Below are 21,602 nucleotides of genomic sequence, written 5' to 3'. Positions count from 1 at the left end.
AAAAAAAAACAAAACAACTTCAGTAGAATCAAAATCGCCTACTTGATGCCATAGTTCAGTTTCTACTTTTTTTCTTTTGATTTTATTGATTTTATTAAAATCAAATAGCATTCCATACAAATAACTCAAGTTTTACAAAAACAAGTTTGAAACAAATCAACCCCCACCCCTTTTATCCATACATCCCCTCAGAATGGATTCCCCCCACCTGCAGTCTGTGCTGAGACTCCTTCAATTGCATCTTTCCAGGTTTTAGGGAGTCTGGTGCAGCCAGATATACTATATTATTACAGAACAATTCCTTTATTGCTGGCCTTTGAGATCAATATCACACTGTACTGTATTTAACTGCCCTTCTTTTGGTTACACTCTTTTTGTTATGGGTATCGTTTATTGACACTTTTACAGGAAACTATTTAAAAAGAAATATAGGAATAAACTCACTTAAAGTAAAACATATTAAAAAATAAAGTGAATAAAGCAAATGAGGGGAATGCTCATCCCTCTGTACTTCATTATTCATTAAATAATAACAAGCACTAGCCTTCTAACCCTAACTAAGCAGAAACACAGGGGTTAACTCAACAAGCAGTTCAAATTTACAGAACTCGCTTTTGAAGATCAGATTTATTGAAATAAAAAATCTGCAGCCCCAGAGGTCCTCCTAAACTGTGTATGGGAGCCCATATCTTAAGGTTTATGTGGTAATCAGATGAGTGCAGTACTATAGTATTATTCCTCTGCTAAATAGGCCTTCTAGAATATTCCTGCACTTCTGTGACCTTCTATAGACAATATAATATTATAACCCTCCCAAAGTGATGGTCAATAGTGTAAACTGTGATAACAATTGCAGGCTCATAACAAATAAAATAAAAGAAACAGAAGTGCCTCCTTTCCAATAAAACTGTTGGCCTGATTTCTGTGGAACAAGATAATAAAGGTGCCATAAGAAGTAATAGGCATGATAAATTTTGTGCTTTCATGAGATTTTAAAAGGACTCTGGGGTTTAGGATGGCACAGACGCTCTGCACATGGGCTCTTTGACTAAGCTCACCTGTACTGTTGCATAGCCGGCTCTGAAATGCTTCATTTTCAAAGGAATCCCTGGATTTGGGGCTCTTTAGTGAGGCTGTTTGACATTTTATCATTTCAAGGATTACTTAAAAAGGTCAGTCAATCAAATGAACTTTATGTGGTATCTCTGTTTCCACACAAAACGTTCTCACATATCTCTGGAGCCAAGCTGTGCTATTCCTAATGGTCATGTGAATCTCACATGGCTTATCTGCTTGGTGGAAGCATTTGAGCACCCCGGATAATAACAGATCTAGTAAAACTAATTATAAGACATGAGGTGATTTATTTATATTTTAAGGACAGAACTGGAGAGCAATGGCCTCAGCAATGCTGGTAAAAAAAATCAGGTTTTGTTGGGTGCCTAAATACTGAGGCCATTTTTTCAGCAAATTCCAATCATTGGGAAACCCCAATGTGTATCACTCTCAGCCTTCCAAGGAAAACAAAGTTTCTTTATCTTTTATCTTATGTGTCTGCTTAGAATTATGCCATATCCCTCTCCCATCAGGCAATGTGAAAACGATTCAGAACTGGAGCAGCACTGTCTCCGGCTTGGATATGTACATTTATTGACTTGGCCAACACCTTTTTCCAAAGTGATTTACAACGTTTTGAAATACAACTGGTTACGTTGTAGCGGGGCCACATAGGTATTCGTGTTAATTGTGTTTGCACCCAGTCGTGTCTCGTCACAGCACCCCGTTTCAACTAGTATGTGTTTGTTTAAATGTCGTCCACGTAAGAAGTAACAGGGAAGGGTGTTGTGGGGAGGCAGCGACCCCTGAACATGTCAGGACCGGGATTTTACCAGTTACATCTGGCTCATCATTATTTAAACCATCAGGAGGGAAAGAAGAGGAGGAAGGAGAAAGACGGAGATTTCATTTACCAACTACTGCTCATCATTTTCTGCCACTATTTACATCCTTGATCCAGTTTTGCTTCTCATTCCGCCGGAATCACAACGTCACAGTCATCTCCAGAAACCCCGTAGTTGGGCTTTTCGCAGAGGAAGCACGGTGAGGTTGTTCTATTTTTTTTCCAGGAGATTCAAACACGTTTACTTTTGATCAGTCATCCGTATTCTGGACAGTGATTTAACCAGACTCAATTTCATGCCATTGACATTCAGATTATTCAGTATTATTTGTGTTTTGTGTTTGTTATACGTTTGCAGGGGCAAGGGAGGTTCTTTTGTTATTATATATATATATATATATACAGTAATCCCTCCTCCATCGCGGGGGTTGCGTTCCAGAGCCACCCGCGAAATAAGAAAATCAGCGAAGTAGAAACCATATGTTTATATGGTTATTTTTATATTGTCATGCTTGGGTCACAGATTTGCACAGAAACACAGGAGGTTGTAGAGAGACAGAAACGTTATTCAAACACTGCAAACAAACATTCATCTCTTTTTCAAAAGTTTAAACTGTGCTCCATGACAAGACAGAGATGACAGTTCCGTCTCACAATTAAAAGAATGCAAACATATCTTCCTCTTCAAAGGAGTGCACGTCAGGAGCAGATAATTTCAGAGAGATAGAGAAAAGCAAACAAATCAATAGGGCTGTTTGGCTTTTAAGTATGCGAAGCACCACGGCACAAAGCTGTTGAAGGCGGCAGCTCACACCCCCTCCGTCAGGAGCAGAGAAAGAGAGAGAGAGAGAGAGATAGAGAGAGACAGAGTTTGTTTTTCAATCAAAAATCAATACGTGCCCTTCGAGCTTTTAAGTATGCGAAGCACCGTGCAGCATGTCGCTTCAGGAAGCAGCTGCACAGAAGGTAGCAACGTGAAGATAATCTTTCAGCATTTTTAGATGAGCGTCCGTATCGTCTAGGTGTGCAAACAGCCCCCCTGCTCAATCCCCCTACGTCAGGATCAGAGAAAGTCAGCGCAAGAGAGAGAGAAAAGTAAGTTGGGTAGCTTCTCAGCCATCTGCCAATAGCGTCCCTTGTATGAAATCAACTGGGCAAACCAACTGAGGAAGCATGTACCAGAAATTAAAAGACCCATTGTCCGCAGAAATCCGCGAACCAGCAAAAAATCCGTGATATATATTTAAATATGCTTACATATAAAATCCGTGATGGAGTGAAGCCGCGAAAGGCAAAGCGCGATATAGCGAGGGATTACTGTATATATATATATATATATATATATATATATATATATATATATATATATATATATATATATATATATATATATATACAGTATATATAGTGTTTTTCACGTTCCGGGTTTGGTGGAGATATATATATATATAAAAAGATATATTTTACGTTGGGCATTTGTATTATTGTTTTTGTCAATGTGCTTCATTTAATATATTTATACACTTATTTTACATATCTGCTTTTGTTGGATTGTGTTGAATCGTCGACTGAGGGGAAAATATTAATTGTCAGAGGTATGGCTTGGTATACTGTAGGTAAGTTTCTCAGTAATTCATCCAGGCCACAGGTACTGTGGCTTCCGGCTGGGTAAGGAGTCGGCCATTACATAAGTGGCTTTTCTTTTTTCAGTTGGAGCAGAGGTGGGTGAAGTGACTTGCTCAAGGTTAGGGTTAGTGTCAGTGGTGGGACTTGAACCCAGAACCTCAGTGTTTGAGACCCAAAGCTTAACCACTGCACCACACTGCCTGCTTGTGGATAAACAGTTGGGCATTTTCAGGATGTAAAATCACTTTTGGTGTAGGCAATCTGTCACCATTGCTTCCTACCTTTGTTAGCAAGTTCAACACCAGGTATGCTCAGCCAACGGATTCTCACTTCCTCCACATCCACGTGTAACCCATGTGTAACCAGCAAGTTCATCTATCTAAATGGGTAACTAATTGTTTCCACTAGTACCTTGCAGTGGTGGGGGCCGTCAGGGCCTGCAAGGCCCTTCTCTGCTGGCCTAAAAAAAATATCTGAATCACAAACCTGATTGTTAATTATATTTTGTCCATGAATACTATTAAATAATTCCAAATAGTCTTTCCGCTTCCTTTCATAGCTTTTCCGATGGTTGTGCTGCTTCCAGACATGTATTTTCGTATTAAAGCGTTTAACCAATCACATTTCAGCCATCATTTGTTGCCAGGCAGGATCAAAGTCAATGAAGTCTGCCCGGAGGCCTTCTGCAGGCACTCTAACACAAAATAAATGTCGATTAAACTGTTGCTTCAACCAATCAGATTTTGAGTTGATGTTACTAGGGCCCTCTAGCAGGCGTACGGCAACGTCACCGTATTCAGACCCGTTGTTTGAATAGGATGGTGTAAGTATTCCATGGATGATTTTGCAGGAAAATCTCCCACTGATCTCCTTGACTTCCTTCATCAGAAAAATCTGAATGAGAGCATGGGGCAGCTGTACACATTGGTATATTTGGCGGTGACCATTCCCGTGTCCATGTGTCGGACATTTTCAGCCCTAAAGCGAATTAAAACTTATGCCAGAAATACGACACGGCAGGTTCGACTTTCAGCATTAGCTTCGATGGCAATAGAAAGGGACTTCATGATGGAACTGAAGTGCACGGATAATCTGTACAACAGAGTAATTGAACTGTTTTTGAGGAAAGAGAGGAGGATGGACTTTGTTTACAAATAATCCGAATTTTTGGTGAGTAAAATGTTGCGATTTTCCTAAATAATATTGCAAGTTTATGAGTTATTATTGATGTTTTTTATGTGTGTCGCAGCTGTAGCGGCAGTAGAAAGGAACTTGTTCACCCCTGGTTTGTCTATTCAATAAAGGCATTTATTGTGGCAACAGGAGTTATCTAACGGCTCTTTATACTGTATTTCTGCATATTAAGATGGTTTTTATAACCATAAATTAGTTTTTGAGGGTCGGGTTGATTCAGACGGAGCACTACTGAAGGCCTAGGTGTGAAATGCATGATTGAAATCACAGAGGGATGGTGGCGCAGTGTTTAGTGATGCTTCATACATTCAGAGTCTTGTGTTAGAATCTCACTCCTGGCCAGTGCAGTTTGCACATTCTCACCTGTGGTCTATGTAGGTTTACGTCACAGTTTTCTGCTTTTCTTTCCACATCCCAAAAGATTATAGGTTAGATTAATTGGCAATTCAAAGTGTATCAAAGTGCGGGTATATAGGTGAGTATGGCCTGTAATAAATTGTTCCACGTCTAAAGTTCTACCATACATTACACCCAGTGCTGCCATGAAATAATGCCACCTAAGGCAAGACACATTTTTGCCACTGTAGGCAAAGGTTTTTAGTGTGCCACTGTGGTCTGTAAGAGTTTTTCATACACATAATTTTATTAAATCTCCGGGTGGATATGACAGAGAGACAACATTAGTCAAATGCTACATAGCGCTGAAGTGCTGATGTGCCATGTAAAGCCATGATCAATATTATGGCCAGGGTCGTCAAGGTCGACAGGTATGCAAGCAACCTCTGCAGTAATCATGCTTGTCAGCAATCCAATTGTACCCATGTTTCGAGGTTGCATGTTCAAAGAGAAGGTATAAAAATCGGACAACTGCATGGAACTCCAGAGCTTACCTACAGATGGATGGAAGACATTGATACTGCCCGTGCTTAGGGCAGCACCTTCCCACACTCTGTTAAAAACTGGATAAGTGCCAATCACAGAAAACCCTGACTGCAGCTGATTTGGTCAAATATACCTCTCCTTTGACTATTAAATTATTCTGAGTGCTTGGTCCGGTGCTCACCGTGCTTTCACTGTTGAAGCGTTCTTCAAAAACAACAAATCCATCATCACTACACAAAGCGCTTCAGCATTTCCCCTAACGGTGACGTCTCAATTTGGAAAACAATCCTTCAGGGGTGGCTAAATTTAGACAGACAGGTAAAACATTGAACAGTAAATCTCCAGGTCGTCCTCAAACAGTACAAACACCTGAAAACATCCCAGCTGTAAGGGCAATTTTGCGGTTTCCTAGATGTTCAGCACACAAACAAGTGTCTGCCTTAGGCATTTCCAACATGTCTTTGAAGAGGATTTTGCTTGAGACCCTTAATTTCCATCTATACAAAATGATAGCAGTACAGGAACTCACTGAGAGATACTGGGAGAGATATTGAGAGTTGTGTGTGAACATTCTGCAAACCGTTCATGGAGATGCCATTGTCATGTGCAGCAACAAGGAACATTTCCATTTGAATGGTTGTGTAAATAAGCAAAATTAATGTGTATATGTCCATCTTAAGTTCAACAGACACTTGGACATAAACCCAGCATATGCCAACTTAAGAAGGACATATACACATTAATTAAACTATACAACCCCCCCCCCCCTTGATCATACTAACTTAGTCACCTCCACCCACCCCCCCATCAACCCCCCCCCCCCCCCCCCATACTGAATGTGTTGCTATATATTGCCTTTGATTCTTGTAAGTCTAAGCATTATCCTCTGATGAAGACCCCTGATAGGGGTTGAAAGCTCAGGAATAAAACTATTTTATGATACGTGATTCGTTTTTTCTCCCTTTGTGGATCTCCAACTGCAAATATGCAAACCGTATCACAGACCTTCTCTTCCATATATATATATATATATATATATATATATATATATATATATATAGTGATAACCGGTCGGGTCCCATGCCCGGCCAGGACGCCCCTGCTGCTTATGTTCTGGGGGGAGCAACCATGGGCAGCCCAATACCTCCCCCGGGATGCTTGGTGGCAGCCTCCCTGGCCGACGGTGATTCCCCAACCTCCCGCAGGGCTCCATGGGAGATAGAGTCCTCCACAGCCTGGTTGGGGCCTGGGGTGGCCGCAAAGGGGGGCTGTCTGGTTTCATCTTCAGCCCCACCCGGAAGTGCAATTAGGACCAGGTGGTCAAGCACCTGGAACGCTTCCGGGTGGGCTCTAAAAAGGGCCAGCCACCACCACTCAACAGCCAGAGTTGGGAGGAGGAGGACTAAGCTAGAGGAGGAGTGGTGGTAAAAGGAGAAGAGTGTTTTGTTGGTGTGTACTAGTGCTTATGGACTGTGTATTGCCTGTGGGTCACGGGGAAGACGTGCATCCACGGGTGAAGAAAATAAAATGTGAAGAAAATGTTCTCACTAGGTTCTCCCAGATATTGATGCTTTGAAAGGCAAGCCTCAAGAGTGTTTTAGCACTATTAGTTACTGATTAATTAGCCGATCAATTACACGTCAGCAGAATAGTTTGCATTGGCATCGTCATAATTGTTCTACCCGATTAACTGGCACATATTCCAGTGACAGATCATTTCTTGTGATTGAAGCTCTGAGATCTGGAACTCAATGAAGTGTGTAAAGTCAATGACCAAATGGATAGCTACTGGAATGTTTCATCCAACTTGACTTGAAAATAATGCTAACTATTGGTGAATATGTATCATTAAATAGCATTTTTGTTCTCAAATTAGGTTCAACATCCTAGTTAAATACTATCAGCAAAAAAAATCATCTGAAACAGGTAAAAAAAATCCAGTGCTGTCTACACATGAAATATTATCGTGCCGAGGTGTTCACCAGGCCAATGGTGGATGGCTGAACTGGTCTCAGGGACACACTCAAACTCAGTCAGCTACAGATTTGCAGGGATCTCTCCTGGTATCTCATTTTGTGCTCTGAGTAACAATGAGCTGTAGAGTAGAAGCAGCAGGGAGCTGCTGAGTGATGGGTAGGATCATACACGGCTCACAGCTCTGCTTCCTCTAATTCCAGATATCAATGTTAATATTATTTTACACCTGGTAGCCTTGGGGCTTATGACGGATATTAAAACCCATTTTGACAGAGGTGAGGGGCAGACAGCATATGTTCTGATAATTGATAAATAGCACAGTACAACAAGTGAATTACACAGTCATTCAAGAAGCTGTATGTGAAATCAGACAAAGCTTCTTGTGACAACATTCTAGAACAAAACAAGGCAAATATGTAAATTAGCTTTGTCTTCTGCAATGTGTACAGCTCTGCAGGAAAGCAAATCAAATTTACATTGATGTTGGAAGAATTCCAGAAATTTGGTGACATGATAATGAGATGTGAAGCAGGATGCAGAAGAGCTATTGGAAGCTGTGGGAGAGCTGACTCGCACGCCACAGGATAGGCCCTGGTAAATTTATCCCCAAAGAGTCTATTTTCACAAACTTTTTGGTTACTTTAAAACTCCTGCTTTTCTAGGACATCCACTTTGTTCCCTTAAAGTTGTAAAATGAATTAAAACCCTTAAAGTACTGCCTACTTTGCTTTGTACAACTCTCACATGCTCTTTTAATTTGAACCCAATTTACTTTTTCTTTTCCTGACTGCTATTGTCTGCTTGTTTCCATAACATTCCCAGACCAAGTTCAGGATTTCAGGGGATGCAGTGACAATGCTTGGAACCAATCCTGGATGTGACACCAATACATTACAAGCCTCCCTGTGATGATGCAGGTTCCACTTCATGCTCCCATCTGGCTTCTGGGAGCTCTTGAACCCAACACCGTCGGTAATGTAACCGAATGAGCTGAACATTGAGGATACAATGAAACAAGGGGATGGTGTAAAAAGGTGCAAAGTGCTTTTATTTAAAACAGCACAATCTACACCGTGTTCAAAACGTTATTAAATAAATAATCCATAAAAACCAAGTAAAAATCCAGACCTTTAAAAACAAAGCTAAAATGAGATTAAAATCCTGCAGACGACATTGGTGTCACACCAGCCAAGCTCTGCTCCTTCCCAGTCTCTCCAGCTCACCAAAAGCATGTTCAGCGGGAGAGACATCAGCCACCGCGGTCCTCATATTACCCAGACTGCCTCTGCTGGCGTCTGCCTGACTGCTCGGGGTTGGTTGTCCTCCCGTCTTCCTTCTCGCACTCAAAGTCATTCCTCAGATCCCTAGGGTGGAATCTCCCCCGATCGTACCCACTCTTCTAAAAACCTCAGTGGGAGCGATCCTGTCCCATGAGTGCCGATCACTCATTCTATCTGGGACCCTTGACCGCACTGACTTTTCTCCTTCCCAGCTGGCTGGCTTGTCCACTCTCTTTTCTCCACAATGCTGTGCTCTCGCTCTCCAAGCCTTTTTTTCCCACTTTCTTTTACTGTCTTCCTCCTACTCCACTCGTGCTTTTCCTATTTATCATGGGGATGTGGCTCAGGTGTGGTGATTAGCAGCTCCCAGCATCAATTACGAATACGAACAATTCCTCCCCTGTGCACTTCAATGAGGAAATTCCTGCATCACGCAGCGACCGAGAACCGCTCTGGCCACACTACCACGCCCCCTCTTTAAGCCACGAGTGTAGTGATTATTTAATTGTATGCCGTGGACCCGCTATACCACACTCCCACCCTCCCCCATGTACAAATCCAATACATATCGCTTAAGAGCTTATTGGCAACCACTAAGTGAGAAATATGGACCCCTGATGCTGTCTCTATTAGGCAGCTACACTAACCAATCTGTAAACCACCTAAAGTCAATGAGGAACTGACTGTAACTCTCAAAAGTATCATCACAAAGCCTAAGAGCCATTTGCCACTTATTTAGGTCATGTTAAGTTGACAGAAGTATTTTCTTAGTTATGTTAAATGTTTGCCTATAAATTAGTGCATAGCATATGGGAGGTTCTTATAACCCCCATAAGCTGAATTGAACTGGTATATTCTAACTATTTATTGTCCTTCTGATTGCAGATTAGTCTTTGTTAGTGACCTGCCTTGCCATGTGTAAGGCATGGAGGGCACACCGTTTCAAACCATGTCTTAACGTGCTCAGTTGTATGTGCAAAGCCGTACGTTAAGAACATACTGAATGTGAAGTAAAGCACAGAGAAATAGCTCATCCTTAAGTATAGAAACGATTGAAGTTTAACAAGAAGAAACATTTTTCTTTTTTTGCCATTTATTCTACGAGTGTAACAACCTTTCTTTATTCTTGCGAGGACTCTTTGCTTTGAAATTTCACTAAACCTTATAAAACAAACTTTTTTGGACTGAGAGATTTCTTTTGGTACGTGTTCTGCTCGTGCTTAAAACTACCTTACTCACCAGCAGCTACATAAAGCAATTCCATGGTTAAGTTTTGATTTGGAGAGAATTTATTCTACACAAGGCCATTCACACTTAGCAACTCTCAGGCTCCAATTCTGTTTGTCTCACCCCGAACACCAATCTGCTAACATTCTGAGCTGTGTGTCAAATTCAGAGCTCTGGTAAATACAGCTGGAGGTCAGTCAATAACCATCTTCTTTGAGTTGATCCTAAATGTGTCATCTTCTGGTATTAACAACAGATTCTTAGGTCTAGATATATAAATGAATGCCTTTATGTGAGAATCAATTCACTGATTACAGACAACTATAAATGTTACCCACACATAAGATAAGCTGCTATTTTCCATTGAAAATATGTGGTTTTGCATTTCTAGTAAACAAAGGATAGATAGATAGATAGATAGATAGATAGATAGATAGATAGATAGATAGATAGATAGATAGATAGATAGATAGATAGATAGATAGATAGATAGATAGATAGATAGATAGATAGATAGATAGATAGATAGATAGATAGATAGATAGATAGATAGAGTACGTACGTATGATGTAATTATTTGTAGTTTTATAATCTTCCTTTTATAAAAATAAAACATAAGTGTGCACCACTTTCGGATGGCCCATTCCAATCTGAACAGGATTGATTAAACCATCCAGCTAACGTAATGAGGCTATCTAATTAGCTCAAGACAAAGAAAGAGAGTGAGAGAAAGAAAGGTATTTCCCTAACTAGAACAGCCACTGTAATAGTAGTTAACCAAGAACAAAAACAACTTGTTAACAGTCATACTTCTTAATAAACAACCCTGATCCTCCTTAATGGATGGAGCTGTAAAACATTTAACTAGTGTTCCATGGCAAATACATTATGACAACCTGAAGAATGTGCACAATCTGTTATGTTCTGACTGAGACATTACCCTCCACTTCCACTGAGCTGGCACAGGTTAACTTTGAAGGCCTTGAACTTATAATTGTCATGCATCTGCCATGGGTGTCCCTCAGTCAGTGCTGGTGATAATCATTCTTGGAAGTAAGCTTCTTCTTCAGTATAATAACCTCTTTGTTACTGTTTAGTGTCACATTCTTTTTAAAATTTCTGTTGGGGGTTCGAGCCAAAGGAGTTCATTTACATTAGGCATTCTGTCTCATCATTAATTAGGAATAAAATAATTCCAGCACAAAACATTACTCTTGCCAAAATGTAAGAAATGGATGCCAAGCATTTTCAAACAGCAACTTCAGTGTAGTGAATAATGAGCAGAAGCAGTCTAAGGGTCCCTTGAAGCCCAAAATATATTTTGTCAGATCTGCATGCGTCGTCTACATCATTCAGGTTTAGGTTTTATGAGACCCTTCTCTGCAGCTTTTTTCAGTAACTGTCAGCTCATAAATTGTTTTTTTAACATACAGACATTTATGACCTCACCAACCCTTCCAAAAATGCCCATGTTAATGGAAGTTTTTTAGGACAGTGCCATCTAGTGCCAGCCTGTGCATCCTCCATGCATAGGCTAGAGGAAGACAAGGAGTTATTAAAATCTAAGCACTCTTGTTTTTTACCATGGGTTGTTTTGATAGATATTAGATAACCTGCCCCACGGTCTCTATAGTCGGATGACATTTGTTTAAGCTCTGGCACTCGTCCACTGCCATTCACATTAAAAAGGTCTTCCAGCTCTTTGTTTTGAGTGCCCTCACTCATTGTCTCTGCTGGTGTCCTTGACTGTGAGTTTCACTGTTTAGCTGAAGAAATCTACTCTTCTGACTTCTAAAGATGCTGATGTAAGGCATGTTGCTCACATCTCCGTAAACACTCCTGCAGCTCTTATATGTACAACGTGTTTGTCCATGTCTCATAATATTGCCATTTAAAGTTTCTTTTCTCCCCCCCCCCCCCCATTTCAAATAATCTTCACTACTTCAATTTCACACTCATTTTCTTCCTTTACTGTATTCCTACTATTCTGTTTATTGAGCCCTGAACATCTATTCTTTACCATCAATATATATAATCCTAATGCCACAATGTTAAAATTGCTGTGTAAAGGTCTCAGAGGTCACAGTGAAAGGCGTTATATATGAGCGCTGCCCTGATATTACTGATATCAGCCAATCCATCATCTCTTATGTCATGTGTCCCCTCTAATGTTCATCATTTTATTTTTCCTACCTCTTCCTTTCTTATGTATTACATTAACAAATTTATTCTTGAGCAGAACATTTACATAATTGTTCTAATGTCAGAATTCAAAATTTTTGTTTACAAATTATGGAGCTTTTATTTAAAGTGCAGTCTATGAAAGGGCTGCTATAAAATTGATTAATTAAGATAATATTTTAAACTCTCAGGCAGGACAGTTCATTTTTATTCTGGTTCTTCACACTTGCAGTCGCAAATGGCACTTCATCATTATCATTGAGCAATGAGTTGTGAGGGAGGTGGGCAGTTGCCAGGCTGCAGTAAGCTGGCCAGCTGGTGAAAGATGGCACTTTTTGCTATTGTAATCTATGACGCAGTGCACTCCTCCATCCTTCATGAGCTGTGCATAAAGTATGAAAAAAGATAAATACAATAGAAACATGGACAGATAACCAGGTCAGATATTCCTTATTTATTAACTAAAAAATAATGTTTACCCTTCCGGATGTAGAATAGTAAATTAAATAATCTAATAAACATAACAGAACTGATTATGCCTTATTTCCATTGACATTCCACCCTAATTAAAAAATGTGACAGAATCTAGAAGTAGGAAGTAAGAACTCCTCATTTTACTTTTTTAACTTCATTATTCCATTCTGAAGGTTTAAAATAATTTTCAGTTTGTTCTTTTAAAGTTATAAATATGTGAATGGTTTTGAGTCTCTTTTCCTTACTGTACTTTTTAACACTCATACAGATTAACAAACTTGTTGCAATGAAAACCATGGCAGGTGCTTTATAAGTACAAAGCAAAATACATCTGTTTATGTAGTTTTATGACAGCTGGAACTCAAGCAGGCAGGCAGAGGTGACTTATGCAGAAAGTTAGGGACAGAAACTAAAAGTGAATTTCCCATTGGGCTTAATAAAGTATCTATCTATCTATCTATCTATCTATCTATCTATCTATCTATCTATCTATCTATCTATCTATCTATCTATCTATCTATCTATCTATCTATCTATCTATCTATCTATCTATCTATCTATCTATCTATCTATCTATCTAAAAGCATTCTTAAAATGTGTTTCCTGAAACACTAGGCCACACCATATTGGAATATGGTACTGTATATTCTACAATTACAAAGCAGAAGCAATAATTTAACTTGCATAACAAATGAAATTACCAAACCCATCAACATGGGTTGCATTAACCAGTGCAATCTTAGTGTCAGTCCCAAACCCGGGTACACTGGGGAGGGTTTCATCAGTAAGGGCATGCAGCATAAAACCTGTACCAAATCAAATGTACAGATGAGAAATAGAAGATCTGTTGAGGCCAGGGTTACCAATGACCTACTGTCCAGCTGGGTATTGGTGGAAACTATGCTAGTGCTGTGCAAAGAAGGTAAAGGAGAACAACATTGGGAAAGCAGGGCCAAAGACAATGGGAGAGGAGGATGAGAAAGAGTGTGGAGTTTAGTGTTGGAACTTTGAATGTTGGCACTATGACTGGTAAAGGAAGAGAGATGGCTGATATGATAGAGCAGAGAAAGGTAGATGTACTGTGTGTACAGAAGCCCAAATAGAAAGGGAGCAAGGCTTGAAGCATTGGAGATGGGTGCAAACTGTGAATGGGAAGAGAAATAGGGTGGGGGTAATTGTAAAGGAAGAGTATGTTAGGAGTATTTCTGAGGTGAAGAGAATGCCTGACAAAATGATATGTATAAAGATGGAAACTGAAGGGATAATGTTAAATGTCCTCAGTCCATATGCTTTGCAAGTGGGATGTAAAATCAAGGAGAAATAAAATTTCTGGAGTGAGTTAGACGTAATGGTGGAGAGTATACCCAAAGAAGAAAGAGTGGTTTTCAGAGTGGATCCTAATGAGCATATCGGCAAAGGGAACAGTGGTGATGAGGAGGTGATGGGCAGGTATGATGTTAAAGAGAGAAATGTTGAAGAGCAGATGGTGGTTGACTTTGCAAAAAGGATGGAAATGGTGGTGGTGAATACATATTTTAAGAAGAAGAAGGGACACCGTTTGACATTTTAGAATGGAGGAAGGTGCACACAGGTGACTATGTCCTATGTAGAAGATACAATGTGAAAGAGATTAGAGATTGTAAGGTGGAGGCAGGGGATAGTGTAGCTAGACAGCATCAATTGGTAGTACGCAGGATGCATTTCAAGATGAAAAAAAGGAACAGCATGAGAATGGAACCACAGATCTAGTGGTGGAAGCTGAAAGAAGATGACTATTGTGTGAAATTCAGAAAGGAAGTGAGACAGGAGTTTGGTCGTGGTGAAGATATGATAGATGATTGGAACACCATAGCTGAAGTGGTAAGGGAGAGAGCTAAGAAGGTCCTGTGTGCCATATGGACAGAGGACGGAAGACAAAGAGACTTGTTCATGGAATGAAAAGGAACAGGAAAGCATTGGGATAACCAAAGAGATGATGAAAGCAGACAGGTGTACAAAGAGATGCAGCAAAAGGTGAAGAGAGAGGTGGCAAAGGCTAAGGAAAAGGTGTATGCTGAGCAATATGAGGAGCTGGACACAAAAGAAGGAGAAAAGCACTTGTACCGATTAGCTACACAGAGGGGCCAAGAGGGGAAGGAAGTCCCGCAAGTCATATTTATAAAGGATACTTTGGAAATTTGCTGACAAGCAGGGAGAGTGTGTTGAAAATATGGAAGGAGTACTTTGAAGGACTTATGAATATAGAAAATGAGAGACAGTGTGGATGAAGTGGAGATAGTAAATCACAAAGTACCAGGGGAACAGCAAGGCTGAAGTGAGAGAAGCTATGAAGTGGATAAAAAATGGAAAAGCCATTGGCCTGGACGATATACCAGTAGAGGCATGGATATGTTTAGCTGAGATGGCAATAGAATTTCTAGCTAGATTATTTAACAATATCTTGAAAATCATGAAGATGCCTGAGGAGTGGAGAAGAAGTATATTAGTACCAATTTTCAAGAATAAGGGAGATGTGCAGAGCTGGATTAACTACAGGGGTATAAAGTTGACCGGCTCTACACCCTTAGCAGGGTCCTAGAGGGTGCATGGGAGTTTGCCCAACCAGTCTACATGTGTTTTGTGGACTTGGAAAAGGCATTCGACCATGTCCCTCGGGGAATCCTGTGGGGGGTATTCCGAGAGTATGGGGTACCGGACCCCCTGATAAGGGCTGTTCGGTCCCTGTACGATTAGTGCCAGAGCTTGGTCCGCATTGCCGGCAGTAAGTCGAACCCATTTCCAGTGAGAGTTGGGCTGCCCTTTGTCACCGATTCTGTTCATAACTTTTATGGACAGAATTTCTAGGCGCAGTCAGGGCGTTGAGGGGGTCCGGTTTGGTGGACTCAGGATTGGGTCACTGCTTTTTGCAGATGATGTTGTCCTGTTTGCTTCATCAGGCCATGATCTTCAGCTCTCTCTGGATCGGTTCGCAGCCGAGTGTGAAGCGGCTGGGATGGGAATCAGCACCTCCAAATCCGAGACCATGGTCCTCAGCCGGAAAAGGGTGGAGTGCCCTCTCAGGGTTGGTAGCGAGATCCTGCCCCAAGTGGAGGAGTTCAAGTATCTCGGGGTCTTGTTCACGAGTGAGGGAAGAATGGAGTGTGAGATCGACAGGCGGATCGGTGCAGCATCTGCAGTAATGCGGGCTCTGCATCGTTCTGTCGTGGTGAAAAAGGAGCTGAGCCGCAAGGCTCAGCTCTCAATTTACCAGTCGATCTATGTTCCTACCCTCACCTACGGTCATGAGCTATGGGTAGTGACCGAAAAAACGAGATCGCGAATACAAGCGGCTGAAATGAGTTTCCTCTGCAGGGTGTCTGGGCTTTACCTTAAAGATAGGGTGAGAAGCTCAGTCATCCGGGAGGGGCTCAGAGTAGAGCCACTGCTCCTCCGCATCGAGAGGAGTCAGATGAGGTGGCTTGGGCATCTGATCAGGATGCCTCCTGGATGCCTCCCTGGTGAGGTGTTCCGGGCACGTCCAACCGGGAGGAGGCCCCAGGGAAGACCCAGGACACGCTGGAGGGACTATGTCTCTCGGCTGGCCTGGGAACGCCTTGGGATTCTCCCGGAAGAGCTAGAAGAAGTGGCCGGGAAGAGGGAAGTCTGGGCATCTCTGCTCAAGCTGCTGCCCCCGCGATCCAACCTCGGATAAGTGGAAGAGGATGGATGGATGGATGGATGGATGGTATAAAGTTGATCAGCCACACCATGAAGGTATAGGAAAGAGTGATGGATGCTAGGCTGAAAGGAGAGGTGGCGATCTGTGAGCAGCAATATGGTTTCATGCCAGGAAAGAGTACTATAGATGCAAAATTTGCTTTAAGAGTACTGATGGAGAAGTACAGAGGAGGTCAGAAGGAATTTTATTGTGTGTTTGTGGACTTAGAGAAAGTATATCATAGGGTGCCAAGAGAGGAGTTATGGTACTGTATGAGGAAGCCAGGAGTAGCAGAAAAGTATGTGAAGTATGAGGGTAGTGTGACTGCAGTGAGGTGAGTGGTTGGATTGACAGTCTGTTTCAAGATGAGAGTGGGACTACATCAAGAATCTGCTGTGAGCCCTTTCCTGTTTGCAGTGGTGATGGACAGGTTGACAGATGAGGTCAGACAGGAGTCTCTGTGGAGTATGATGTTCGAGGATGACATTGTGATCTGTTGTGAGAGTAGGCAGCAGGATGAGGAGAACCTGGAGAGGTGGAGGTACGCAATTGAGAGAAAGGGAATGAGAGTCAATAGGAGTAAGACGGAGTACATATGCTTAAATGATAGGGAAGGTGGTGGAAGGGTGTGACTGCAAGGGGAAGCGGTGGTGAAGGTAGATTAATTTAAATCCTTTGGTTCTACAGTCCAAAGCAATGGAGAGTGCAGGCAGGTTGGTCTGGGAGGAAAAGAGTGACAGGAGTGAAATGGAAGTAGCAGAGTTGAAGATGGTGTAATTTTCACTCGGAATAATGAGGGTAGACAGGATTAGAAATGAGTATATTAGATGGACAACATAGGTACAGAATTTTGGTGACTAAGTGAGAGAGGCTTGATAGTTTGGGTACGTGTAGAGGAGAGAAGAGGGGTAAATCAGGAAAAGAATGTCTAGGATGGAACCATCAGCCAAGAAATAAAGAGAAAGGTGAAAGAGAAGGTTTATGGATGTGTTGAGGGAGGACATGAAGGCAGTTGGTGTGGCAGAAAATTATGTAAAGGAATAGATGGCGACGGATGATCCACTGTGGCGACCTCTAAATGATATCAGCCAAAAGAAGTAGAAGAAGAAGAAGATAACAAATGAAATAACTAAAACAAGACATGTTTGCCCCATCATTTGTGAACTTACTTTTTCATCAGAGTGACCAGGAGAACAATGGGCACAAGGCCGTGAACAGATGTGAATGGAACATCAGTCCAGTTAATTTACAATGTGTCAGAAAACGCATCTTTTAAGTTTAGTTCAGTCATGTTAGATCTTCCGGTGTGGGCGCTCAAATAGCACATTGCATGCCACTTTTTATGTCATGTTACTAACCATTTATCACTTCACCTTCAAAATCATGTTAGCAAATAGCCTCAATATATGGATAAAACAAAAGCACCTAAGACTGATAATGCCACAGTCTATGATAAATGTGTGAACTGCTTCTGGCTGTCTCTTGTGTATTACCCATACTGGTTTCTCATAGGCCCATGTAATTTTTTATGTTTAGATTTCACGTTACTGGATTTTTCCTGTGTTACTCTGAACTGTTGCAACAAGGTCTAAACCATGTTAAGTACACGATATACTCTACAGCATGTTATAGTAACAGGAAAGGGCCCACTTACACTGCTTAGAAAAATATTCAGCCAATGGAAATTTTCACATATTATTACACAATATTGTACTGCAGTGGACTTCATCTGGCTTTTTTGATATTGATCAACAGAAAAAGACTCTTTAATGTCAAAGTGAAAAAGGTCTCTGCAAAGTGGTCTAAATTAATTACAAACAGAAAACACAAAATAGTTGATGGCATAACTATTCCCCCCCCCCCCCCCCCCTTAATATGACACTGCTAAATGTGAGGGTAACTGCTTTTATAATTCACATTAACAGTCAAATGGAGATCATCCATCTGTAGTCATGGGGTTTCAATTCATTTTTGTGTAAATGTGCCTGCAACTGCATGTTCCAACTTGTAGTGAATCAGTATTGTGGCCTAATCAATAAATTAAGGCAAAGAACATTCCAAGTAACTCCAAAAAAATGTGACTGAAAAGCACAGATCAGAGCATGGAGACAAAAAATATCTAACTGACTGAATACCCCTTGGACTTCAGTTAAATCGGTCATTAAGAAATTGAAAGAGTATGGGACAGCTGTAAATCTACTGTATCTAGAGCCAGTCATCAACAAATACTGAGTGACCATACTAGGAGAAAACTAGTGAGGGAGGCCACCAAGAGTGAAGGAGTTACAAGCTGCACTAGTTGAGATTGATGAGACTGTGCATACAATAACTATTGTCTAGGAGCTACACAGAGCTTTATGGTGGAAGCAAAGAGAAAGCCACTATTGAAAAAACACACATGACATCTCAGGTAGAGTTTGCCAGAAGGCACATGTTACATTCTGAAGTTAGCTGGAAATTCTATGGTCTGATGATAACCAAATTGAGCTTTTTGGGCATCTTACTGAATGCCAAGCCAAATACTTTACATTATCAATAACACACCATCCTCGCTGAGAAGCATGAGATGGTGGTAGCAGCATGCTATGGAAGATGCTTCTCTGCAGCAGACCTTGGAAGGCTTGTGATGGTAGAAGGATAAATGAATGCAGCAACATTTACAGGAAAATCGAGGAGGAAAACCTGATGTAGTCTGTAAAAAAACCTGCACTTTGAGAGAAGATTTATTTTCCAGCAAGACCATGACCTCAAGCACAAAGAAAACGCTACACAGGAATTGATTTAAAAACAACCAGTTAATGTCCTGGAGTGACCAGGTCAGAGTCCAGATTTCAATCTAACTGAGAATTTGTGGCTTGACTTGAGAAAGGCAGTTCACTCACCATCCCCATGCACCCTGACAGATCTTGAGCAGTTTTGTAAAGAAGAACGGAGGAAAATGGCAGAGTCCAGCTGTGCAAAGCTAATAAGAGACAGACCTGTGCACACAGACTCACGGCTCTCATGGATACTAAATACTGACTTGAAGGGGAGAAAACACAAGTTATCTTGTGTTTTTGACTTAGATCATCTTCAGGAGATGTGTTTTTATTTTTACATTAAGGGGCTGTTTTCCATCAGTGTCAAAAAAGCCAAATAAAATTCTCTGTGAGACAATGATCTAAAACAATACAATGTGAAAACTTTCAAGGAGTGGATACTTTTTTTCCACCCCTGAAATAATATGAAGAAAGCTACATATGATATCCAAAATGGCATGTTTATCTGTAAAGAGATAATGGTGGACCACACAAAGGGAAGACTCAAAATCCATAGCAAAAGAAAGAAACAAAATCCTGGTTCCTCTCTGCGGAGTGGCTTGCCCAGATAACTTCATCCCAAATTCCAGACTCTATTCATTTCTCTCCATCGCTCTGTCTTTGAGCCAGCATCTCTGCCACTGACGAGTAAGTACATAGTTACCTGCTTCCTGTCCTCTTGGGCCTCACATTTGTAAAGGCAGTATGGTACCCAACTGCCTCAGTCACTCTTTTAGCGTACAGGTCTACTTACCTCTTGCAATCCTTCCACAGTTCCCTCCATCCCTCTTTCTCTCACTCTGTGATTTATCAGGAGGTGGTCAGGTATAACAGACATCTTCCATGTTGATACCCACTAGAAACTTCAATAAATCTCTTTGGTTCCATCTCTCTCATTTTCACATCCAGAGCACCACACAGAAGAGGCACCAATGCCCTCTAGAGTCCTTTGCCCTTCCGTGTTGGCATGTACATTCTTGGAGGTTTCCTGGGACGCCTGTCTTTTCCATCTTAACAGTACCTTCACTGAAGCTGGGAGCACTTAAACAACAGGTTTGTAATGTTAATCCACTTACTGGACTCAATTAATCAAATCTTAGGCGATATGGAGGCTATCTCTGGTCAGCAATCCATGACAGGGAGGTCTCACTCACACTTACTCATGCAGGGCCAATTTAGTAGTCACCAAGGACGCCATTGGGATGTACCTAGAGAAAACTATGGAGAACATTATAAACATATCTTTTTTGTGTTTAATTATTATTTCTTTGCTTAGTAACTTCTGTGCTGCTTTGCATTTGGCAAACTTAATGAAATCAGTGTTCAGGATGGCATATAAAAATAAAAAGAACTCAACTAAATGTGTGAGTGTTGGTGTGAAAAGTAGATTTATAAGAGGGCTGATGGCTGCTGCTGAGGAGGTGTTGAAATTTGAGTGTTGTTTTTGTATTTTTTTCCAAGTTGTTTGAAATTACATTGAGCTGTTTCCTAACTGGGTGTGCATAAAAATATATAAGTGAGCCGAAGTGAGCTCTGCCTGCCTTAGTGGCACACGCAAACCAGGGCATCTCATTTTCACTCCTCAAAGGCATTGCTGTCCACACTTTGTTTTCTATGCCAGTCATCTATCAAGTGCTTCAAGAAGCTAATTGTTTGAATAATTAGAAACATTTGTCTGTTCTGCAGGCTGCAACATGTACTAGATAAGGCTGTTTGACAGAATGCATATTTTGTAGTTATTAAATTTAGATGACAGTAAAAAATAGAATATGAAATATATCTACCTCAAGAAATAATTAAGGTTGCTATAGTGGATTCAATGATTAAGCTAAAATTGAAGCCAGAAGCCTCAGCGTCCACACAAAGAAAAATCTGTACTCAAAAACAGCTTTACTCCACTCTAGGGTAAGATATTCTGGCTTTAAATCAAAGCTTTCAAAAATAATGAGAGTCACACCGGGATGTTTAAGAGCATCAGTAGAACACACCTGCCACGATCGTAAATGACAGGAGAAAGGTAAGGTAAAAACTCGAATATGTGGGAGTCAGATATAGATAGCATGAGGGGGGCGTTTGGACCTGCCCTGACCTCACAGAGGGTCTCGCCATGGTCAAGGATGTGTGAATCTGCACTTCACACCTGGACCTGTGCTTCTTGATTTGTCAAGCCAGAATGTTCAAAGCTAAAGATAAGTAAAATTATACTGCCATTCATTCTACAAATAAAAACATATTTTTACGAGCCATTCTTTATATTCAAATAGATTTTCACCCACTTCACAAACAATGAGAGGGCTGGACAGTATTCACACATTCAAGGAATAATTTATGAAGGCCAGCACTGCTAGTGATTCAACGTGTTTGTG

Source organism: Erpetoichthys calabaricus, chromosome 14 (assembly GCF_900747795.2).
Source record: "Erpetoichthys calabaricus chromosome 14, fErpCal1.3, whole genome shotgun sequence".
NCBI lineage: Eukaryota > Metazoa > Chordata > Cladistia > Polypteriformes > Polypteridae > Erpetoichthys > Erpetoichthys calabaricus.
This window is presented reverse-complemented; position numbering follows the sequence as displayed.